This window comes from Emydura macquarii, unplaced genomic scaffold (assembly GCF_026122565.2).
Source record: "Emydura macquarii macquarii isolate MOO-44397 ecotype Brisbane River unplaced genomic scaffold, CSIRO-AGI_Emac_v2 contig_1790, whole genome shotgun sequence".
Lineage (NCBI taxonomy): Eukaryota > Metazoa > Chordata > Testudines > Chelidae > Emydura > Emydura macquarii.
The window spans coordinates 19224656-19245397 of NW_027131927.1; the positions used below are offsets into that span (position 1 = coordinate 19224656).

The following is a 20742-nucleotide window of genomic DNA, read 5'->3' on the forward strand; positions in this document are numbered from 1 at the left end:
TCATTTGTGTGACCATGGACTGAACAGCTATTTGGAATTCAAACAAATTCTTGAGAATCCTCTTTCTGCAATATCCTACCAGTATCATTTGGCGTCAGTTGTAGATGCATGCATGTAGATGGTTTTTAGATGAGTAACAGCTTTTAAAATGGATCTTAATCCTTAGAGTTACTTTCTGCTGCTATTAAAACAAAACAAGCTCATTAAAAAACCACAACTATGTCAAAAGGCATTCAGATCCATCAGAACAGTGGTCCCCAAACTTTTTAGGTCATGACCCCTTTATTCGTGCCTGTGCCCCCTGCCCCGCCCAGCTGGGACGGGGAACGGGGCCACAGTCGGGCCAGGGGCTGTGGCTGGGAGCGGGGGCCACAGCAGCTGGGAGTGGGGGGCCAAGGTCGGGAGTTAAGGCTGCAGTCCCAGCCAGGCGAGGGGCCAAAGTGGGGAGCGGGGCTGCAGCAGCTGAGGACCGAGACTGGGAGTGGCCGAGCAGAGAACTGCAACTGGGCACTGAGGCTGCAGCCAGGAGCCGAGCCGGGAATCGCAGTTGGCAGCTGCGGGGGTTGGCCAGGAACCGAGGCCGGAGCCACAGCAGGGGGGAAAAGCCAGAGCAGAGCTTGTTGGGACAGAGCAGTGCTCCCTCTCTGTTTCCATGGGGGCTGGCCCCTGCCCCTCCAATGTTCCTCCCACACCTCACACTTTGGGGACCTCTGCATCAAAAGCTGCAAAGCGCCAGACAAATCAGATTTCAGCTACTGCTTCATCCTCCTATTTACCATCTCTTTGCAGAATTGTTGTGAACAGGGAAGTTTCCAGTGTTAAATTGCAATAGGAGAACTCAGCAGCCCCAGATCAGCAGTGATCTGAGAGACATGGGAGAGTGGCCCAGTGGTTAGAGTGCTAGACCAGGATGTAGGGGACCTGGTTATTTAATTCTCTGCTCTGCCAGACTTGTGTGTGATAATTTGCCTCAGTCACCTTGTTTGTAAAATAGGAATAGTGCTTCCCTACTTTACAGATTGAGAGGTGTTCAGGCCCTATGGTGAGGAGGCCATGTAAATATCTAAGAGAAATAGAGATGGCAGGACAGGTAAGAAGAGACTGTCAGCCACAGATCTCTGCTGGTGACTTCCTCAAGTGCTGCTGTGGCAGGGATAGGTGAGGATCACATTCACCAGAAATCATGACAGAAGCTGCCCGGCATCTTCACTCTGTGTATTTCCCCTTATATCAGGGTCTCCACTCCTCCATCAGGCCTGCTGACGATTGGTTAGTAGGAGGGCAGTAATTTGAGCTGCCTTTAGTAGTTCACTGATCGAGCTGTCGGCTTCGCTGCTGGGTTAGTCCTGAGGTGCCTCAGCACAAACCACCTGTATCCGAGGTGTGTTATCTTAATCGCTGCTCTGCCGTTTCTTCCTTTTCCGAGATAGTGTCCCGTCAGCACTGAGCCTGCCATATGGCAGGTCACCTGGACGCTGCCTTCTCTCCTCGTAGCTGCGCACAAGCAAGGATGGGGCTCCCTGAGGCTTGGTCTGGTTTTTCATAAGGTAAGCAGCCTTTAGGCATTGCTTGCAGAACAAGCTGGTCTTGGCTTTACACCTGCTCGAGTAATTGCATGTATGGCAGGGTTTTTGAGGAGGGAGGCAGGGGGGGAATTTAGGTTTTTCCTAAACTCTGTAGGATTCCAAGTGAACAAACAAGCGTCCAGGTGATGAAATGAGAGATTACTCAGCCCCGCTGTGTGTTAGACTCGCAGCAAACAGGAAAGGGGCACCGCATTGCTCAGGCTAAGTTAAAAGCCTGGCCAGGGGAAGAAAATCTAACTGAGCTTTAAGTTAAAAGGATCTTCAGAGACCCTGGTGACAGATGATCTTATATGCACCTCGAGGGAGAGAGAAAAAATATTTAAGGCCAGACCTTTAGCTGGTGTACATTGGGATAGCTCCATAGACTTCAGAAGCTCTGCTGATGTACACCAGCCGACATGCTTAACATGATGGCTGCAATGAATCTTTTACTCCAGGCCCTCTCTAATAGACAATGTGCCTGTCCTAAGGAACCTCCTTAAGGTATATCTTAAGATTTCCAGTGTCATGTTTTTGTGAAAGCTTATATTAGGTAACAGATTTGTACTAGTTCTGCGAGCGCTGCGAAAGGCAAGGTTCAATCCATGTGACACTTTACATCAATGTTTTTAATAAGGACTGAGCAGCCATACAGATGTATTTGTCTGTGCTTAGTGTGGTGGGATTGTAGACAGCAGAAGAATGTAAAACGACCAGCTACTCCGTTGTCAATCGGTGTAACTCTGTTGTGGAGCTACACTGATTTACACCAGCTGAGGATCTGGCCCAGAATGTATACAGCTTAGCAGATTGCTTATCAAATACCACAGCTAAGGACTTTGAACTTGGATTTAGATTACTAGCTATGGTTTTATTTCCCTTAATATAACGATGAACAAATATGTGGACAAGTTACCCATTTTACTGGGATCACTATAAATTTGCCTATAATTCCATTCTTTACTAAGATGGGCTAGATCCTCAGCTCATGTAAATCAGTATAACTCCAGTAAAATCGATGTAAGTTTCTACCTCCTGAGATCTGGCCCACAACATGAAGGTTGGGGGAAAATAATGGTTGACTGGCACTGGTGGGGTTTGTTTTCATAATGATATGAAAGGGAATGTTTCCTTCTGGGGACTTCTATTTATGAAAATGGTCATAAAATATAGTATGGTCTCTTACCTCCATTGAAGCTGCAATGGATTGTGGGTGATGCACTCTACCTTGATTAGTCTTAGGAGTGACAGCTTTACGAAGAGAGGAAGTTCTGGCAATGATAGTGGGATTGATGGAGCAAATGCCCATCGTTGTAGGTAAAAGACCATGCACTCCAAAAGACTCTACTTTTATCTTGCCTGTGTGCTGTTCTTTAACTGAACTCACAGAAATGGATGGTAAGGAGAGAACAATTGTCGTATAGCAACTTTAATCCTTGAAATGCTGCCACTTCCCAGGTTGTCAGCCCTGTAAGTTGCTTACGAAAGTGTGTGTGTGTGTGCTGTGTTCTCCTGAAGTCCTTTGGGGCAAATCCAACCCCCACCACCTCAGCAGGCATGGAGGTTCCCAGGGCAATGGATTCAGGGGTCTGTTGCCTATGGAGGGATCTGGATTTGAGAGAGGTTCCAGCACAGCACAAATTCCAGTTCCCTAAGGGCTGCCTGCAGATTGGCGCAGTTCCTAGTTGGACTGTAGGATGGGTGAGGCCAGAGGATCTAGTATGCAGAGTCTTCAGCCCTCTTCTCCCCATGATAGATCTGTATTAGGAGTGCACTTTAATCATGTGGCTGAATTCACTTCTGTAAAGGGGCTGCATTGGCTTGGAGGGAGTGGATGCCTTCCCCACTATACATCTCTCACAGGTTCAGACCATCTATCTAAGCTTGGATGGGCTATGGCAGCATGCTGAACAAGGTATTCAGTGATATATTAGAGTGGGTAAGCTTGCATTGGCAAGGGGATGGGCTAGGGTCCTGATCCAATGCCCAGTGAAGTCAATGGAAAGTCTGCCATTGACCTCAGTGGATTTCACATCATGCTTTAGGTGAGCATCTCTCATTCGAATTTCCATCTCTAATTCTGTAACTCATTTATGATGACTTGCACCTGAGTGATTCTACATGTGTGCAGATAATATATATCATGGCTGAAATTTCCAAAGCTGTGTAAGGGATTTAGATCCCCATTTTCTACTAATTTTAATGGAAATCGGGCACCCAAGTCCCTTAGGTAGCTTTAAAAATTTCAGGCCTGGTCTATACCAGAGGGATTTTAAATCAGTATAGTTATCTGTCTCAGGGGTGTGAAGAATCCACATCGAGAGATGTAGTATACAGACCTAACCCCCAGTGTAAACAACGCTGGGTCGATGGAAGAGTTCTTCTGTCCACCTAACTATTGCCTGTCAGGGAGGTGGATTACCTATGCTGATGGGAGAATCCCTCGCATCGGTGTAGGTGATGTCTATACTGAAGCACTACAGCTGTCCCACTGAAGTGTTCTCAGTGTAGACACAGACTGAGGGTATCAGTAATCTCTCTTTCACTCTCTTTGGTTTATTTGATAGTCTCCAAAAGGTAACCCTTTCTGAAGTCGCTGAAGGATTGAAAACAGTCCTTCATAACCACACAGCTGGCTGAACAAATACCAGGTATTAGCATTGACTTCAGTTGCCAAAGCTCAGTCACTTCCTTTTGATTTTTAGAAATTGCAACCTGCAGAGACCATTTAACAATGAATCGTAGCGGCTTGGCTGTGATAGGACAGTCCATGTGTGCAGACACTTAAAAGCCATGCCAACTCTCCTTTGCTCAATAGAGGTAACAGCGGGAATTTGATTAAAGACTGATAAAAAAAAATAGAGAAGATGAAAGGATGAAAGAGCCACCTGGAAACTTCATTCCTTCTTTATTTGTAACTTAAGCTCATAAACCAAATTTAAATTAGTGTGTGTGAGAGAAAGAGAGAGAATTTCTTGTGTGCCTACTCCAAACCACTAAGGACTGTGCAACCCCACAAACCATCTCCTAATAACAGAGTAATAAATAAGTAACACTGCAATGACAACATCTTAATATGTTCAGAACAATTGCTAAAATGAAAGAGACCTGCTCAGTAATTTTAGTCAAACCTACTTGTGAGTATGTCGGTTACCACATTCTCCCGGCAGTCTTGAAGCAGTTCTTCTGCACAGCACAATGAGGCAAGCTCATATACTGCAGCTAGGCTTTGCCTGAGAGGGTCAGCTATGCAAATAGCCAGCTGCACACATCAAACGCCACTCACTGCGTTTAGCCTATGGCATCTGCCTCTTTGTCTCTTTGGTTGTTATATATAAATCAAAAAGTAAGTCACTCCAGCAGCCAAAGGCAAATCAGCCCCCACAGATCCCACTTGTATGTGGTCAACATTACAGTCATAGGCAAAACAAATTCAAATGCTTTGCTGCAAAGCAAGCATTTCTGTTTGGGTCTAGGAGACCAGCACAGCTTGAACTGTGTGCATGCAGTGGAGGTCATGTTCAGAGTTTGCCTCGGAAGAGCTGTGAAGATCTTGACTTCCCATGTAGATGCAGGCTTCAGATCCTCATGCAGGACTTTGCAGGGGTAGCACAAGCAGGTATTAAAACAAGAGAAACCTTAGATTGTGAAATCTTCAGGGAAGGAACTGTGTCTTCCTATAGTATATATCTGTACAGCACCTAGCACACATTGGGCGCTACTATATAGTATAAATAGTAATATGTCACTGAGCTAAACTAGATTGCCCCATACAGAATACTGTGTATATCGTTTATCTCATTGATCCCTCTGGAGCAGCTCCTCTCTTTCTGAACATCCAGCAACCTTCCCTCCTCACCACATGCTTTTCCCTGCTTGTTTTCCTTCACTAATCTCTGCTCTGCTACATTCAGTGCTTAATTTGTGCCAGGGCTGAGCCCTGGCTCCATTAGGCTCGGCAGTTCATAGCCTCACCACCTCTGGGCTTGCAGTATCTGTTATGAATGTAAAAAAAATTGCTTGAGCCCCAGCACCTCTTTCATTACAAATTAAGCACTGGCTTTATTCCCTTCCCCTTGGTTGCTTCTGTTCTCCTCCCAGCCTCTTCTCTACCCTTCTGCCTGTTCTCAGTCTCTTTAGGGCAGCATCCTTGTCTCTGTGGAGTGCTGTGTGCCCCGAAGGTGGTGGAAAGATAATGATCCTCAGAATTAGGGGACTAGCTCTTTGCCTCATCCCTCAACATCAAGCAGAAATAATCCAAAAGAGCCCTTGTACAACCAGCCTAGGGGCTGATCCTGGCCAGCGCTGAGTGCCTGCAACTCCGACCAAAGTCAGTGGGAGTTGAAAATGCTCAGCTGCTCTCTACTTACCCAAAGAGAGGAGGGCTCGAGTTTGGATTTCAGAAATAAGAGTGTTTTCCCCGTTGTTGCATCTGGTGGCTAAAGCTGAGGGGGGCGACAGCCTCCTTCCTAAAGCCAGCCCCAAGTGCATCCGAGTGCTGTCAGAGCACCTTGAGTAGACACGCCACCCGAGGAGCTGCTTGCCCTGATTGAGCTCGTCTAGGGGCCTGGAGGCCCCACATTGCAGCCACCAGGGCCGGAGGTATTTGAGGAATGTTAATGGTATGCTTGAGTGGAGAGCTTCAGAGCCAGGCCCTGAGAACAGCTCTCACTACCATCTGTTGTGAACCATGGAGTGCCATAGCAACAGCGTCTCAAGAATGAATTTTTTTATTAAGAATCCCCCCTCCACACCCCCAGACTCATGAATAAGGAGGATAGGGGCTTAGATTCCTTCTGCAGAGTGGCAAGCCTTAAAGGAGAAAATGCCTTTCCATACTCAGCGTGTATTTGGTTTGGGGGGGTTGAGGAGGCATTTTCCTTTTAAATTAAGACTTTCCAAAAGCACATTAGGGTATTAACTGGAGTGCAATATTCTTTTAATCACCCAAAAGCCATCAGTTCAAATCTACTCTCAGTCAGTAGTGACCCAGCGTAGTTACCCTCTGAAAGTTCATTAGTGTCCTGTGTGAGATAAGTTGATGTTCGCAGTGTATTCTCCTGTGGATGAATCTCCATGTCACTGTCCCACTCGGTAAAACGCTAGCATATCGTTCCCTTAATTTTACAGAATATTACCTAAGGATAATTTGTACAGCGAGAGCTGCTTTTGCACAGGAATGTTGATTTATGGTACCTATTATCTTCTATGAAGCTTACTAGGTTTATAGTCTGCATAGCTGGACACAGAGAAGTTGGGTGCTTCTTTAGTCTGATGATTAGGAGCCAGGTTCTCAGACAATTTAAATCAATGTAGCCTCAATGACTTCAGTAGAAGCTATGCCAGTTTACACCAGCTGAAGATCTGGCCCTCTAACTTGAACTGTGTCAGAGTACAAGGGCATTATGTCTCTCTCTCCATCCATCCCAGCCTGAGTGTTATAGATGCCAGCCTGGCCGGGCACATGCTTTGAGAGCCTATATACAGAGTGCAGAGGTAGGAGAAGGCTGGCTGCATGAATGAATGAATGCGTTTTCAGGGATCAGCTTCTAAAAGGCAGAGCTCCTTCTCTCCCCATCCCCCTGTCCTTTTCTTACCAACTGGCCTCTAGAGATGGGCTCCTTTTAAGTACATGAGCAGTATCATTGACTCCAATGAGATTACATGCATGCTTAAAATTAAGCATATGTGTAAGTGCTTTGCTGGATCAGGGCCAAAGTGCTTAGTACCTTCCCAGATCAAGCCCATAGGGCACAGGGCTTTCTGGGCTGCTGATGTCATGCCAAACCTGAATCCCCAAAAGTTTGTGTTCAGTTTGGCAGACTAGAATAGGGCTGCTTCAAATTCGGCTTGGATTTCTGCTTGACTTGTTTGCCCGGGGCCGACATCTTGTCCTTTGCACAGAGAAGTAGCGCTGCTGTGCAATGGCACATAGGAAGGGGTTAAATTAGAGACTGTTTTGCTGAGTTTGTGTATGAGCATAGATAAATGCTACTTTTTGCCTAGCGCGTATAAAGAGAAAATCGACTTGTGCATTTTCAAAGCACCCCCTTTTCTTTTCCCTACAGATACATGCTAGGTTCAAGGAGGAAACCCTTCCAGATAATGTCAGGCTGAAGCAGATCAAGAACCACTTCAAAGATCAGTCTTTCAAATCAATACTAGCATGTTTCAATGAACTTGTGTGACCTGCTTGCAGCTGCACTTGTACAGTCTGCACTAGGTGATGATGTAATTTCAGTTATAGGTGGATCGAGCACAGGGAGATTTTGCTTAGAGTAGACTAGAAATTCTCTCTAGGAGCTGATTGTGGAGACCAAATGTGTTGTGAATCCATCTGCATTGCTATTTTTAAATCATGCTGCTCTAAGTTCAAAATTCACAGCAGCCTAGAACTTTAAAGCCATGCTGCCACAGAGTTACAGAACTGGGTCTGAACCTTGCTGGTGTGTGTGCGTAATTTGGTCATTTTTCTCACTCCTGTGGTTTAGAGAGCACTTCCACTCTGCAAACAGTTGGCTACACAGGCATGTTCAGTTGCATGAGCTATTGCATGTGCTAATACGTAGTTAGCTGTCACTGCAATTGCTTCTTTGTAGATGCAATCACAGCAACAACATGAGCAAATGTAGGTAAAGAGCTGCAGCACACTTTCTGGTATGTGCAAGAAGAGCTCCATTTTAACACAATGTGGGCTGATCTTTTCCAAGGGCCTATGGAAGTCAGGTGCCCAACTCCTATTGAAAATCTACTGGAGCAGGAGGCTTAACTCCCTTAAACCTATTTGAAAATCCCAGTGGGCCTTAAAGTTAGGCTGTAAAAAAGCACTCAAACAGGTTCTGTAGGGAACACACCTGGAACTGGTGATGAACTAGATGACCTGGGAGGTTCTCATTGGTGTGTTCTCTTTTGTAACTTCTCTTATTTTTTGACTCAGTTCTCTGGGACTTTACTAGCATGACAGGCCATGCAATATTTCTAAAGTGATCATGTGCAGAGATGGTGAATTCCATGAGGTCATTTCGTATTGAAAGCCAGTGATTGGCTAACCTCCTCCATAGGCTTCGAGAAGCACACACTTTGTAAGAGGTTAATGCTGCTTACTTTCCAAATAGCATATTGACTTTCTTATTGATTGATCCATTTGTATTTTCATACCTCTAACATATTAATGAGCTGTAATAAATACATGAATGTGGAGGGAAAGCCTTGGGAAGTTAATGGGGTCAGAGGACAGTCAGGGAGAAGAATCTCTCTCTCCATTCATACCACTCCGAAAGATCTGTCCTGCACTGGGTGAGAAAACCATCCCCATCATTGCTCCAGGCTGTCGGGAGAGTTTGAAATTAGGCACCCCCTATGATGGCAAGCTTGATCATAAGGAAGAGAGTGAAAGCTGATAGCTTCATAAGGGCTGCCGGGGAGATGGGACTCTCCCCCTAATCAACAGGTAGTCATTAGCATCCGTTGGCTGTCAGTTCCAGCAGGCTATTTGTGCTACTATTAGCTTTCTGAGAACTAGATTTATTTGCCTAAGGCCATGGATGGGGGGAGAGGGTCCTGCTGGCTCTTTCATGCTGCAGGTATCATTTAACAGTGATAAGAAGAAAGGCAAAGCATTTCTTCATTGGAGGCGGGGAAGAATACTTTAGAGGAGTCTCTCTGCTCTTATGAAGATGGGGAAAAACAAGTCACTAAAATCCAAAAATTTCCCGGAGCAAAGGAAGTTTAAAGAAATTATCTCAACCAGAGGATGCCCCATCACAATAGAATCACATCTTCCTGGTGCCATTAGACTTTCAGACACTTTTATACTTCTCTCTTTCTCTTGATCTTTCTCATGGGAAGCTTTTATGTTTCCGGGACAGAAGATTTAGGCTTTTGTTCTAATTGGGAATTATTAATATCAAGATAAACCCTGTAATCCTCCTTCCCCAAGCAAATCACCGACTGAAGCAAATGGGTGACTTACATGAGTAAGGACTGCATGATTTGGCTAACATGGATCAGAGGCAACAAAGGGTCTGATCCAAAGCCCACACTAAAGTCAGTGGATAAGTTCCCATTGACTTCAATGAGCTACACATCAGGTTAGTATAAAACCAGCTACAACTGGTAATGGAAAGCCTTGTAGTGAGGGGGACTGGGTTAGACCAATACGAACTGCTCACAGTCCCCTGAATCTGGCCATTTTGAGAAATGAACCAAAATGGAATTTTTTTCTAGGTTCTGAAATGTTCATTAAATCTCCTCTCACTGTCCCCCTCCCTCTTTTCTGACCATTATTTTCAGGGTGTTGGGACTTCTGGTTTTTAGCTTGGTCCAGAAGCAAAGCTGTTGAAATACCACCAGGCTAGTCCCAGGGCATTTCTGGTCGAACCCGAGAAGAGGGGGTGTGATATGAATGGAGATTATTGGCCAAATTTTGTAGACACTCTGCCAAGGATAAAGATCCAAGCATAATGGAAGATTAATTCCAAACTCTGTGGGTCTCTTATCACTGGCCCCCTTGGTTTACTATATTCAGTGCTCCAGTGAATGAGGATGTTTTAATGTAGGGCTCAATTCTGCATTTATTGCACAGTTCCCACCGTAGGTAAGCGGGATGGGGTTTTTTGGTGCACAAGGAAAGCTAGACCACTCTAGATGACTGAAGTCTGTACAGATTCAATCTCATTCCATCTCTGTGAAGAACAGGGTTTTCTCCAGAGTTGTGTGCTTAGCTCCCATATTTGGAACACTTTAAAAACAAACAGGAAGTGTAGGCTTATTCTTCCAGTGAGCTGTAGCAGTGTTGGCAACTTTTAGATATTTGATGTTTATCTTAAAGCCCTAGCTCTGGGAGTCATGTGAGTCATGAGAATTTCAGCTTTCATTTAAAACAGTTTCTAGCCCTCATGGTTCAAAACCCAGAAAGGAATAATAAATGTGGCCTTCTTTTTTATTTATTTCTTAACAAATCTCATCATTTTAAAGCCAATCTCACGACTTCGGGGGACTGACTCATGGATTTAGAATGGCTGGAGTTGGCAATGCTGCCATGTGAGACAAGCAGATATGTTCTGCAATATGTAGGCCCTGTTTCCTCACGGTGAAGAGCATACACGGCTTCCACTGAGTTCAGCTGGCACCTCCACAGAAATCAGGCACATCATATAAAATGAAATCCATTTATCTCACTGTGCCACATGAGGCTGATCCAGCTGAGATCTATCTCTTGGCAATAACACAGTCTCAATTATCATGAAACTAGATTACATTATTTTGTGGAAGAAGGAGGTAGGGAAGTGAATCTTTGCCTGGGCATTGTTTCATTACACTGATCCCTCCCCAAAAACATCAAAGCTTTGGTAATGATGAGGATAAATGTTTGCACTAGAATAATTGTCTAATGAAGCCCCCTGTTGAAGTGGTGATCCTCCCTCACTGTCACTCTGTACTCACCCATGCAGCAAGGACCTGGACTACAACTAGTTCAGTCTTGAGGAAAATGAAAGCATCCTACTGACTTATTCTTAGAAAGGAGCAAATGAACATGGATTGCTTCACTTGGAAGCCTCCACTTGGGTAGCGCTCCTGTTCCTTGCATCTGACTTATCCTACTTGCTGGAAATACTTGTGGGCGATAGGACAATCATGTCGGAATATACCCATGGTCCATCCAGTCCGGGAACTTCTCTCAGCCAATGGTTAAATACAGTATGTTTTGTAAAACACCCCCAGAACGTGCCTATTTGTGCAGAACTAATCATGGAGGAAAATTTCTTTCTGACAGTAACTGGTGATCAACTTATGCCCTGTAGTGTGAGGATTGGTAGCCTAATTCTTTGCTAGCTGGTGGAACTGTGGATGTTGTTTTAATAGGAAAAAATATGACAATCCTCACTATTATGTTGTTGATCAGTTCTCGGAATCCTGCCTGGTGGTATGGTATGCTTAATAACTTTTTCTTGGTTTTACTTCATCGTGGCATCCTACCTAATCTTTCTGTAATGGCCACCATCACACTTGGGGGCACCAGCTGGGGGTTCAAGAAGTGTCTACCTACCATCTGTAGCTAAACCCAACTATTGTCTACAGTGCATATAGCCTGAGAGATAAGACCAGCTGTCTAATCTCCTGTCTCTACACTGGCCTATTGTCTACTTTGCTGCGTAGCATTCAGAGGCCTTTTTGCTACTACTGCACCAGAACAGCCCCCCAAATCTCTGATAGCTTTTGAATAGTTCCCACTCTGTCCACACATGCAGCAGTAATGAGCGCTGATGATTAGTTGCTTTTCCTGCATATGGTTAATTCAAAACCAGTTTTTATTGTCATCTTAATTCCAACCCAGTCTTATTTTAAAAGTTCATCCTTGAGAAGCTCATAGACCTCAGTGGGGAAGACACTTTTCATAAGTTGGGAGGGGTGGAGAGGATGAGAAATAAAGAAAATTGTATATGACAAAATATTGTGCAGTTTGTTTATTTCAAGTTGCCATTGCTCAATATTTCTGTTTTTTAAAAACTAAGAAAATTAAAATTAAAATGACATTATTGTAAAATCTTATTTGAGATTTTACAAAATAGTAAATTCAAAGCAATCCACAACAACAGCTGTATTGTGCATATACATTCAAGCACAATAATGAACACCATATACAATGATCTGTCACACCCCTTATCTACATGATGGCCAAATTACAGTCACTGCGGGAACCATAATTTGAATTTCCTAACTTTTTTGTGCATGCAAAACCCTGGCCCATAAAGTTGCAGTAATATGTAGGACTTTGCATCTAATTTAAGCAATACTATGTCCTTTGTTTATCTGACAAAGTCTGAAGTAAAGACAAAAGACATAGTTGAGCCTGGATCTTCTGAGACATTCTAAGAACATGCACTCACACACATTCTCTCCCCCTCTGAGGAATTTATGGCCATTATGATGTTCTCTAATGAGCACAAAATGAGACTGTTACATCTTCACTTAATTAGTTTGACAGATTTTCATTTAAATATAAAAAGACTTCTAGCCCTTAGAGAGCAAAAGGGGGCCTTGTCTCCATTTTGGTTTTTGACTCTGATTTGCTGGAGTGGGGGAAGGGAAACAACTAAGCATGAATAATTCCTATCCTTTTATTCCAGGCCTTCATTTTCCCTTGCAACTTTCCACATTCCCCTACACGCCTTTGGGCACGCTGCACATCACAGCTCTTTCGCCTACAGCCAGGAGGGCTGTGGGAGGGCATATGCCAGATGTTCTGAGATTTGAGAGTTGGTGCTTGAGAAAGTCTTCTCTAGTTACCAGATCAGTTAGCTCTCTGTAGGCCTTTCCCCCTCTCCCTCCCCTCAGTCTGGGGCTCAGCCCAGTTCCCACTAATGTCAGTGGGAAGTCTCCCACTTTAATAAGAGATGGGAGTTATCTATTTACTTGCTCTTATAGTATTCGGCAACTAGATGTCTCCGTGTGCTGTGTAGAGTTCCAGAATGCAGTGTGGTCTTGGTAAACAAGTGAGACAAAACTAGAACACAAACTGCAGGGAAGACTGTCTATTTCTGTCTATGGTTTGTAGTTTTCCCTAATGCCTCCTGTTTGAGGTGGACTGTGATTCCATATATCATAATAGGGACCTTGGAAAGCAGGGTCCTCTGGTTCCTCTTGTTCCCCCAAATGACAAGATAGAATACTGTCATCAAATCACGGAGCTGGTAAATTCTCTTCAACACTTTGTGGCACATCCCTTGGGAATGTAAAGAACAGAAAGTTGGGTGTGCTTGAATGGCTTTGTATTTGGACACCACAGTCGTCAGCCATACCACATGCCAGCCTTGTCCACACTGAGCCTTTCCCACAACTCTCTCACCGTTGCTGTTACAGTGGTGAAGCCTCCCTGTGGCTACAATGGGGGCAAGTGGCAATGTAGTCCGGCCTCTGGTGTTGTCACCACTGTCATCTAGGCCTGCTCTGCAAAGTCAGACAACATGTTGGCAAAACAATACCCTGGCTGGTATACATGGATGCTACCAGCATCGCTAACACCATTGGAGCTGCAGTAGTTGGACAGAAATACAGATTGACAATTCAGGAAAACTGTAGAAACAACCACTGCAATCCCACATGCATCACTATCAGCAGAGATGAGGAAAGCACTCCTTGTCTTCTGCTCCCAAAGCATGCTGAGAATCCCCATTAGCTGAAGCAGCATTAGGCCTTGTAGATAGGGACAATATTTTGAGAGCTTGCAGTGGATTTTTGAATTTGGATTTTAAAGTTGAATGAATTGATTCAATAGCAATTGGTGGGCTTTGTTGTAGATAGAAAATCTTCTCTTCAGTTTTAGAATTAAAATCTGGTGGGAGGTTTGGGTTTCATGTAAAAGTTGATGGATTTTAGGTGGAAGCTGATAATTGCTCCAAAGAACTTAAACAAAATACATAGCTAACTCAAGAAGAAGAGCTGAACTGAAGAAGAGCTCTGTGCAGCTCGAAAGCTTGTCTCTTTGACCAACAGAAATTGGCCCAGTAAAAGATATTACCTCACCCCCTTCTCGAGAAAGTCCTTTTGCATCATTGGTCATGTCCTCCATGAGGTCATATCACGTTGCAATGTTCAGGTTCTATACTGAATTTTGGATAACAATCTTATTTTAATGAGGGAAGAGGCATTTAGTGGCTTCTCACTCCTCACACAGTAAAGACAGGAGCTCAGAGAACTCGTTGGTGGGAATGGTGGGTGATGCTAAATGACAAATTAAAGGCCTTTATTTGCAATATAACTGGCAGTCAACATCCAAAATCTGAGGGGTTGGCCATTAGATTGTCCAATAGACCAATAGCAGCAGCAGTCCTGGTCAGATGACCACTAGCCATGTGGGGAAATTTTGAAGTATCAGTTTTAACTTTAATTGTTACATTTGAATTGGAGAGAGAGAAATATTTTCTCCCAGGTTTCACACTAAATCAGTTGCCTGCTAACTAGCAGAAAGCCATATATTAATCAGCTCTGCCATTCCATCCTGGGGGCAGTGGTACACACTCGCCAATACATTACAGTTCCCCGTAGGGACAGTACCACTGCAAAGACCTCCATTCTACCTCCTCTGCCCCAGGAAACCCCTCCTGTGCTACTAAAGAAGAAATCTAACCCTTGCCTTGTGGACAAGCAGCTTTCCAACCCTGCGTTCCTAACTGCGTGCACACAACGTCTGACAGATAAAGAAGACAGAGAGCCCTTCAGACACACCCAGCTTTCTGCTTCTCATGTTTCCCTCCTGAGTGAACAGCTCCAGCAGGCCACTGTTTTCCAGCTGTGACTCTGCAGATTTTGTCTGGCTTTGGCGGTAGCAATGGTTGGCAGCAGCTTCCTTATGGAATTTCAGAGAGGATGGGAACATTATATTTTTAGCACTCTGTCCCTTTTGCAGGAGTCAGTGTTTTGTTTGAAACACTGGGAGGTGGAGGACATGGGAGGGTGTAGAACTGGTGTAGGAAGCATACAGTAGGCATAGCACCCCCTATGCCCCCTTTCTCGCAGCCCCTAACATCGGAGGCATGTTGGGAGCAGGGAAAAGCCCTGGTGACTACTGGCAGCTAAGAACTGCTCACTGCCCTCTGCGCTGAGGTCTAGCAGAAAAAGAGGGATCCATAAACTGGCCCGTTCTGTGGAGGTTCTATTCTAGGAATGTCTCATTTGCAAACATCCTAACACCTTGCTTGAATTTCGGATCCCTTCCTGTGTTTTCACAGTGTAGATGTATGGGGCCAAATGCATCTTGGGTGTCACTTCACTGAAGGCAACAGTTACACCAGGGGTGAGCGTGGCCCCTGGGGGTTATGCTGTAGTTCATGGTATAAATGCTGGCTACTGAAGACACATCGGCTGTTTAGCAAAACACAAACAAACAAGATTATTTTAGATATCGTCCTTTCATTTTCAGGAAGGGAGCTGACTGTTTCCTGGCACCCCATGCCATTAATGTGGGTATAGGTAACAAAGTGGATTGTAATTGGTGGTAACGTTGTTTGTTGGAGATTGTCTTGTTGCATTTGGACCTGCTTCTAAGAATGTCTTCTGTGCATGTACATAACTGCCACAGAGTAAGATACAAAATACCCTGGAGCGGGTAAGTAGTACACAAATGACCCTACCTGAAGAGACCAGTGTTCATTTAGTCTGGTATTTTGTCACTGGCAGTAGTTTACAATGGAGGCTTCAGAATATGCAGAATTTCCTTTTCCTTCTAATGCAGCTGGTTTCAGTATACCATGGGAATTAATTTCTGGTGATTTACTTTGGTCTATGCACCTTTTTATGATCTGTACTATTTCTTATTTTATTTGCCTCCACCACCTCTCCTCTGGTTCTGGATATTTGCTCATATGCTCAAGTTTCTGTTCCATTCTATTGGCATCCGTTGGGCAGAATTTCCATGTTGTCATTTCTGTGACTCTTAATTTGGAGTGGGAATATTTCAGGGATCCTCCATGTTTTCCCTCTTTTGAGGACCCTCAGAGGATCCAAATTGGGTTAATCTGTTTTTCTACATGAGAAGAGCAGAACATGGCACCCATCAATGCAGTTCCTGGCTTGATTGGAGGGAATAGTTGAAGGCCAACATGAAGTCTCCCCCAAAGGGCTGTGTGTATCACCTCAGCAGCACTCCCAGCCAAAGGGCCCTAGATTAATTTAGAAATCCAACTCAGACCTTTCATGCAGCTCAACAGTGTGCTGCCACTAGGAAAACCCTGTGGCCTATTAGCAGTTTTTAATGTAGTCGCTTCTTGGTTTATAACATACTCATGAGGGGACACAAAACATATCCACCTATGTAACTGGCAAGTCCCCTTATCAATGTTGGCAGAAGGTAGTGCTGCACATGGGTGGCAGTAGCAAAAATAAATAAATAAAATGGTGGGAACTAAAAGTAAGTTCTGAGCTATGTCTCTAAATCCTTTGGTAGCACTAAGTTCTGGGTTGGTTGAGGTTTCCTGTGATGTATTAAACAGCAGGATTTTCATCCTAGAAAATCCTACCACAGCACCTGCTGGCTCGGTAAGTGGGAGGCTTCCCTTTATCCACTTAAAACTAGTTGCCTAGTGTGTTGCCCTTTGGTAAAGCTGCTAACCATGAGAGTCTCAGTTTGAGGCTGGAGCAAGAATATATGCTTCACACATATCATGAACTGGGTGTAGAAGTTGGGGGAAAATTCATCTATTGGACTAAGTTTGCATCCATATTAGGAAAAAAGCTGTTTTCTCACCATGAGGTAACTAGCACATATTAAAATCTTAGTGAACACAAGACAGTTGTTTTCACATGCATTAGCAGGTCAAAGTAAACACTATGGTGTAGTCTAGGGTTTACCTCAGCCTGCTAACTAATGTGAAAACTACAAACTGCCTTGTCATCACTAGGATGTTAACACACATTAGCTAACACGAGGTAAATACCCATCTTTTCCCCTAGTGAAGACAAAAGCAAGGCACAGACACAATGCTTTATTTCTCTCCGTAGCCCAGCTCTTGAATTCCACGCTGCTTAGCCTGATCTCCCTGGCTCGGCAAATGCTCTTTCCATGATTTAACTGGAAGGAGTTTTGACTCAGTGATGAATTAGCCCAACTGGAATTCAAACCTTATTGTTTGCTTAAGTTATTCTTATCAGATGGGCTGCATTTCTGGAAGGGGAAAAGAGGCTCTTCCTTTTAGTAAAGCTGATGAGGCAGGACATATTCAGCAGCCCCAGACAAAATCATGTCTGAACATTTACTTTGTTTTTCTATGGGAGTGCCTTGAAAAGACCCAGACTTGCATTTCAACCCATTAAACCTTCAGCCATACTTTATTGGAACCTCTAAACATTTTTATTTTCTCTTACTGATAAGAGCTCTCTTAGGGCACAGTCTTCTTGCTCCTATTAACGGCAAGGGTGAGTGAGAACCCTTCAGCCCTGGAGCAGAGGGAGTCAATGACCTTCACCCTAAAGAGACAAACACTCATGAGTTCAGGTCTTAGTGTTTATCAGCCATCAACGTAAACTGGAGAGAATTAACAATTGATCTGGAAGGGTGAATGGTAGCGTCTCCTTAGAGGAGTTAAAATGTGTGGAATGAGCTTGGACGTAAATGTTGAGTAAATCTTGTCCATAATCTCTTAGTGCTGGGCAGCCTATTCAGAGTGAACAATTTATCCAATAGATTTAGCCACCTTTCTCTTGTTATCTGTGAACAGATGTTGATATTTCAAGAGTTTATTTGTTCTTTGGGATGGTTCGGACAAACCTATGACAGGCTGCGGCTGTTGGCTGTGACCGGCTGTTGGTGGAGGTATATGTTGGGTGGAGGTATATATATATATATAAGTTGGGCTATGCCCTTGTCTTAATTGACTAAGGAAGGGTGAATAAAGTCCTCCCAGTTAAGTTCCCACCCTCCTGCTCAGACTACCTGGATTTCATGCCTGGATCTGGTGTAGAGCACAGCCTCTGCTCTCTGGATACAATGCCTTCTGAGCAAGTGGGCAGGGTGGAAGTGGAGAGGAGAGGGGTGGGGACTTGGCTCTGTCTCCCCCTGATTGCTGGCCAGAGGAGCAAGCCAGGTGTGTGGGTGGGAAGAAGGAGGATGAATCACCCTTTCCGGGACTTCAGAAAATTACTCCCCCTCCTACCATCTGGGACCAAGAGAGGATCAGGGAATGAACTAGGACTCTCCGAGACACAATTCTTCAGGGAGCAGAGGGGTCCCATTGCTGCATCTAAAGGCTCAGTCTACCCGACAATATTTCTGTTCCTGGCTTGAAATTGTATGAAGAAATGTTGGGTTTTTGTACAAATAAAGCCTGATTCTGCTCCATTGAAGCCAATGGGTGTTTTGCCTTTGATTTCACTGGGTGTGAGATGGAGCCCTTTGCAAACACCTATATTCATGCACAAGCAACTTTGTATACGTGCCGAGCTGGGTATTTGCATTAAGAGAATCCATTTGCATGAACATTCAAGAATAAACAAACAGACAGGACAAACACCATTCCAATCTGGGGATTCACTACCCATTTTCCCCACCTTTCACTCTGTGCTGATTTCCTGGCCGTCTTAGTGAAACTGTTTAGCAAACGTTTACCATTAAACAACAAAACCCCCTAAGCCTTTTCCCCAAACAACAACATTCAAATAAAAGTTCATAATTACAATCCGAGTAGTCTACTTGTCATGCCCAATATTTCAGGATCTTAAACCACCCTGTAGGTGTCCTTTAATAATGAGCTATTGTTCACTAAGTGTTTGTTGTTACAGTGCTGTAATTATTTAACATTAGGTGTTTCTGCTTAATATGTATATAGGCTAGAAGCAAAGAGAGAACACGTAGGTGGCTGTACAAAATAAGAATACACAATAAGCCAGTTCTTCACCTGATGTGAATGGTTGCAGCAGGTTCTGACTGTAGTGGATATGTGTGTTTACCCCTGCTGAGGATCCGCTCTGTGTACTGATCTGCAGATGGAGATTTACAAATATTGCTTAGACAAAATTTCCAGTGGCTTCATTTTCTCTCAGAAAATGCTGACTGCTCCGAATCGAAACGTTCCGCGGGAATGTGTCAATTCCAGCCTCGCTCTTCATGGAAAGAGTTCACCCATCTCCCTGGGTCCTTGGCAGCATGCTTAGTGCACTGCCAGGAAACCAAGACTCCCCATCAGGTGGACTGCCAAGGAGTCAGTGTTTCCAGGCTCTTGGCTGCCTCACTTCCTGGTCTCTCAGGCTCCTTGAGCTCCTAGCACTCCAGCTTCCCATGAGACGGGAAGCTGAGCAGCTCAGGAAGCTGGACTGTTGGGCAGCCGTCGCCCCCGCTGGCTGCCCAAGAGCCTGTCAGTAACTTTTTAAGTGCCCGAATTTGAAAATACTGGTATATGCTCTTCCTTTGTAATTAAAAACAAACAAAAAAGTATTGGGTGAATTTGGAGCTCATAAAAAGTGTGAGCCTATTTGGTGGGGGATGGAGACCCCAAGATAAAAACAAATAGCCACCTCCCCTCCTCCAAGAATCAATTTTATTGCAGGGGACAAAGAGAGCAGAAAGAGGAACAAGGGGTTGGTCAGCACAAGGGATCCAGAGGAGGACACTGAGCAGAGAACCTCAGATTGAGCCCACTGCTCTGAGAAGGAATCCGAGGAGCCAATGGACTCCGCCCAGAGGAACTAGGCCCCACAGTCACAAGTAGACCCCGCTTCCATCCAGCTTCCCATAAAAGGAACCAAATTAGCAACCCTGCAGACGGAAGCCCTCTCTGTATTGGCTGCATCAGGGCAAGCTTCCTCACCCTGCATTATCGATGCAACTCAACCCTTTCCAAGAGCTGTTAGGGTTGTTAAGGCCCCATGCCCATTCAGCCCTGGGCCTCTCTACTGCCACAGTGGGGCTGACTCTGGCCTGTTGCGGTGCTGGATTCTACAATGTGGGCAGATTGGGAACAGGGCTAAGAACCTCTGGACAGGAAGTGGTTTTCCCATCCTTATCTTTCATTTGTTACCAACATGAAACATTTGCAGTGGAAAGTGTATTCCTAAGGGTTAGCATAGGGGTTGGGGAATCACGGCTGCTTGGTTTTATTTCTGGCTCTGCTACTTAGTCACTGTGATGTTGGGCAAGGTGTTTACCTTTGTGCATCTCAGTTTCCCCATCTCTGAAATGGGGGTAATCACACCTCCCGCATGGGGCCATTGGGAGGTATAATTATAGTTTGCAAATCATTTTGAAATTCCTGGGTGAAAGATGCTGGTACGAAGTGGCAATTTTAAAAATGATGGCTCTTTAATTTTCTGAGGAACGCCTTTGTACTTTGAGCATGGTCCTGCAACACCAGCCCAAACGATTGCCATATAAAATGGGTGGGGAGAGACAAACTGCTGCTGGCAAAAGTACAGCCGGAGATCTGACCTCAGTGCAGATCTCAAACCAAAAAAAGGAACTCCTTCCTGGCTAACAACAGCACGGCCTATCCCCCATTCCATCCCTATGTAGAGTTAGCTCAAGGTTTAGGGCATCTCTGTGTTTTAAGATTTTCAGGGGCCTGAGGCAGACTTCAGGAACCCATGGGGCATATTTGGGGTGGGGGCAGACTATGGCTTGTCACTGGGATCTGGAGGAGGGGGATGGTAGATCATGTGGATGGGGTTATTGTTTCTGACAAGGGTCAGG

General features: G+C 44.6%; 1 protein-coding gene across 3 annotated transcripts in view; it reads left to right on the plus strand.

Annotated features, from left to right (window-relative positions):
• Positions 1-20742, plus strand: part of SHROOM3 (shroom family member 3) — a 268939-nt gene that overhangs the window by 139401 nt on the left and 108796 nt on the right. Inside the window, exon 1 of one of the 3 annotated variants that reach the window (XM_067557048.1) lies at positions 1444-1547. The exons of the other annotated variants lie outside the window; for them this stretch is intronic. The gene's annotated coding sequence lies outside the window, so the exon portion shown is untranslated. Of the gene's footprint in view, positions 1-1443; positions 1548-20742 lie in introns of those variants that run through there. 3 annotated transcript variants of the gene reach the window in all.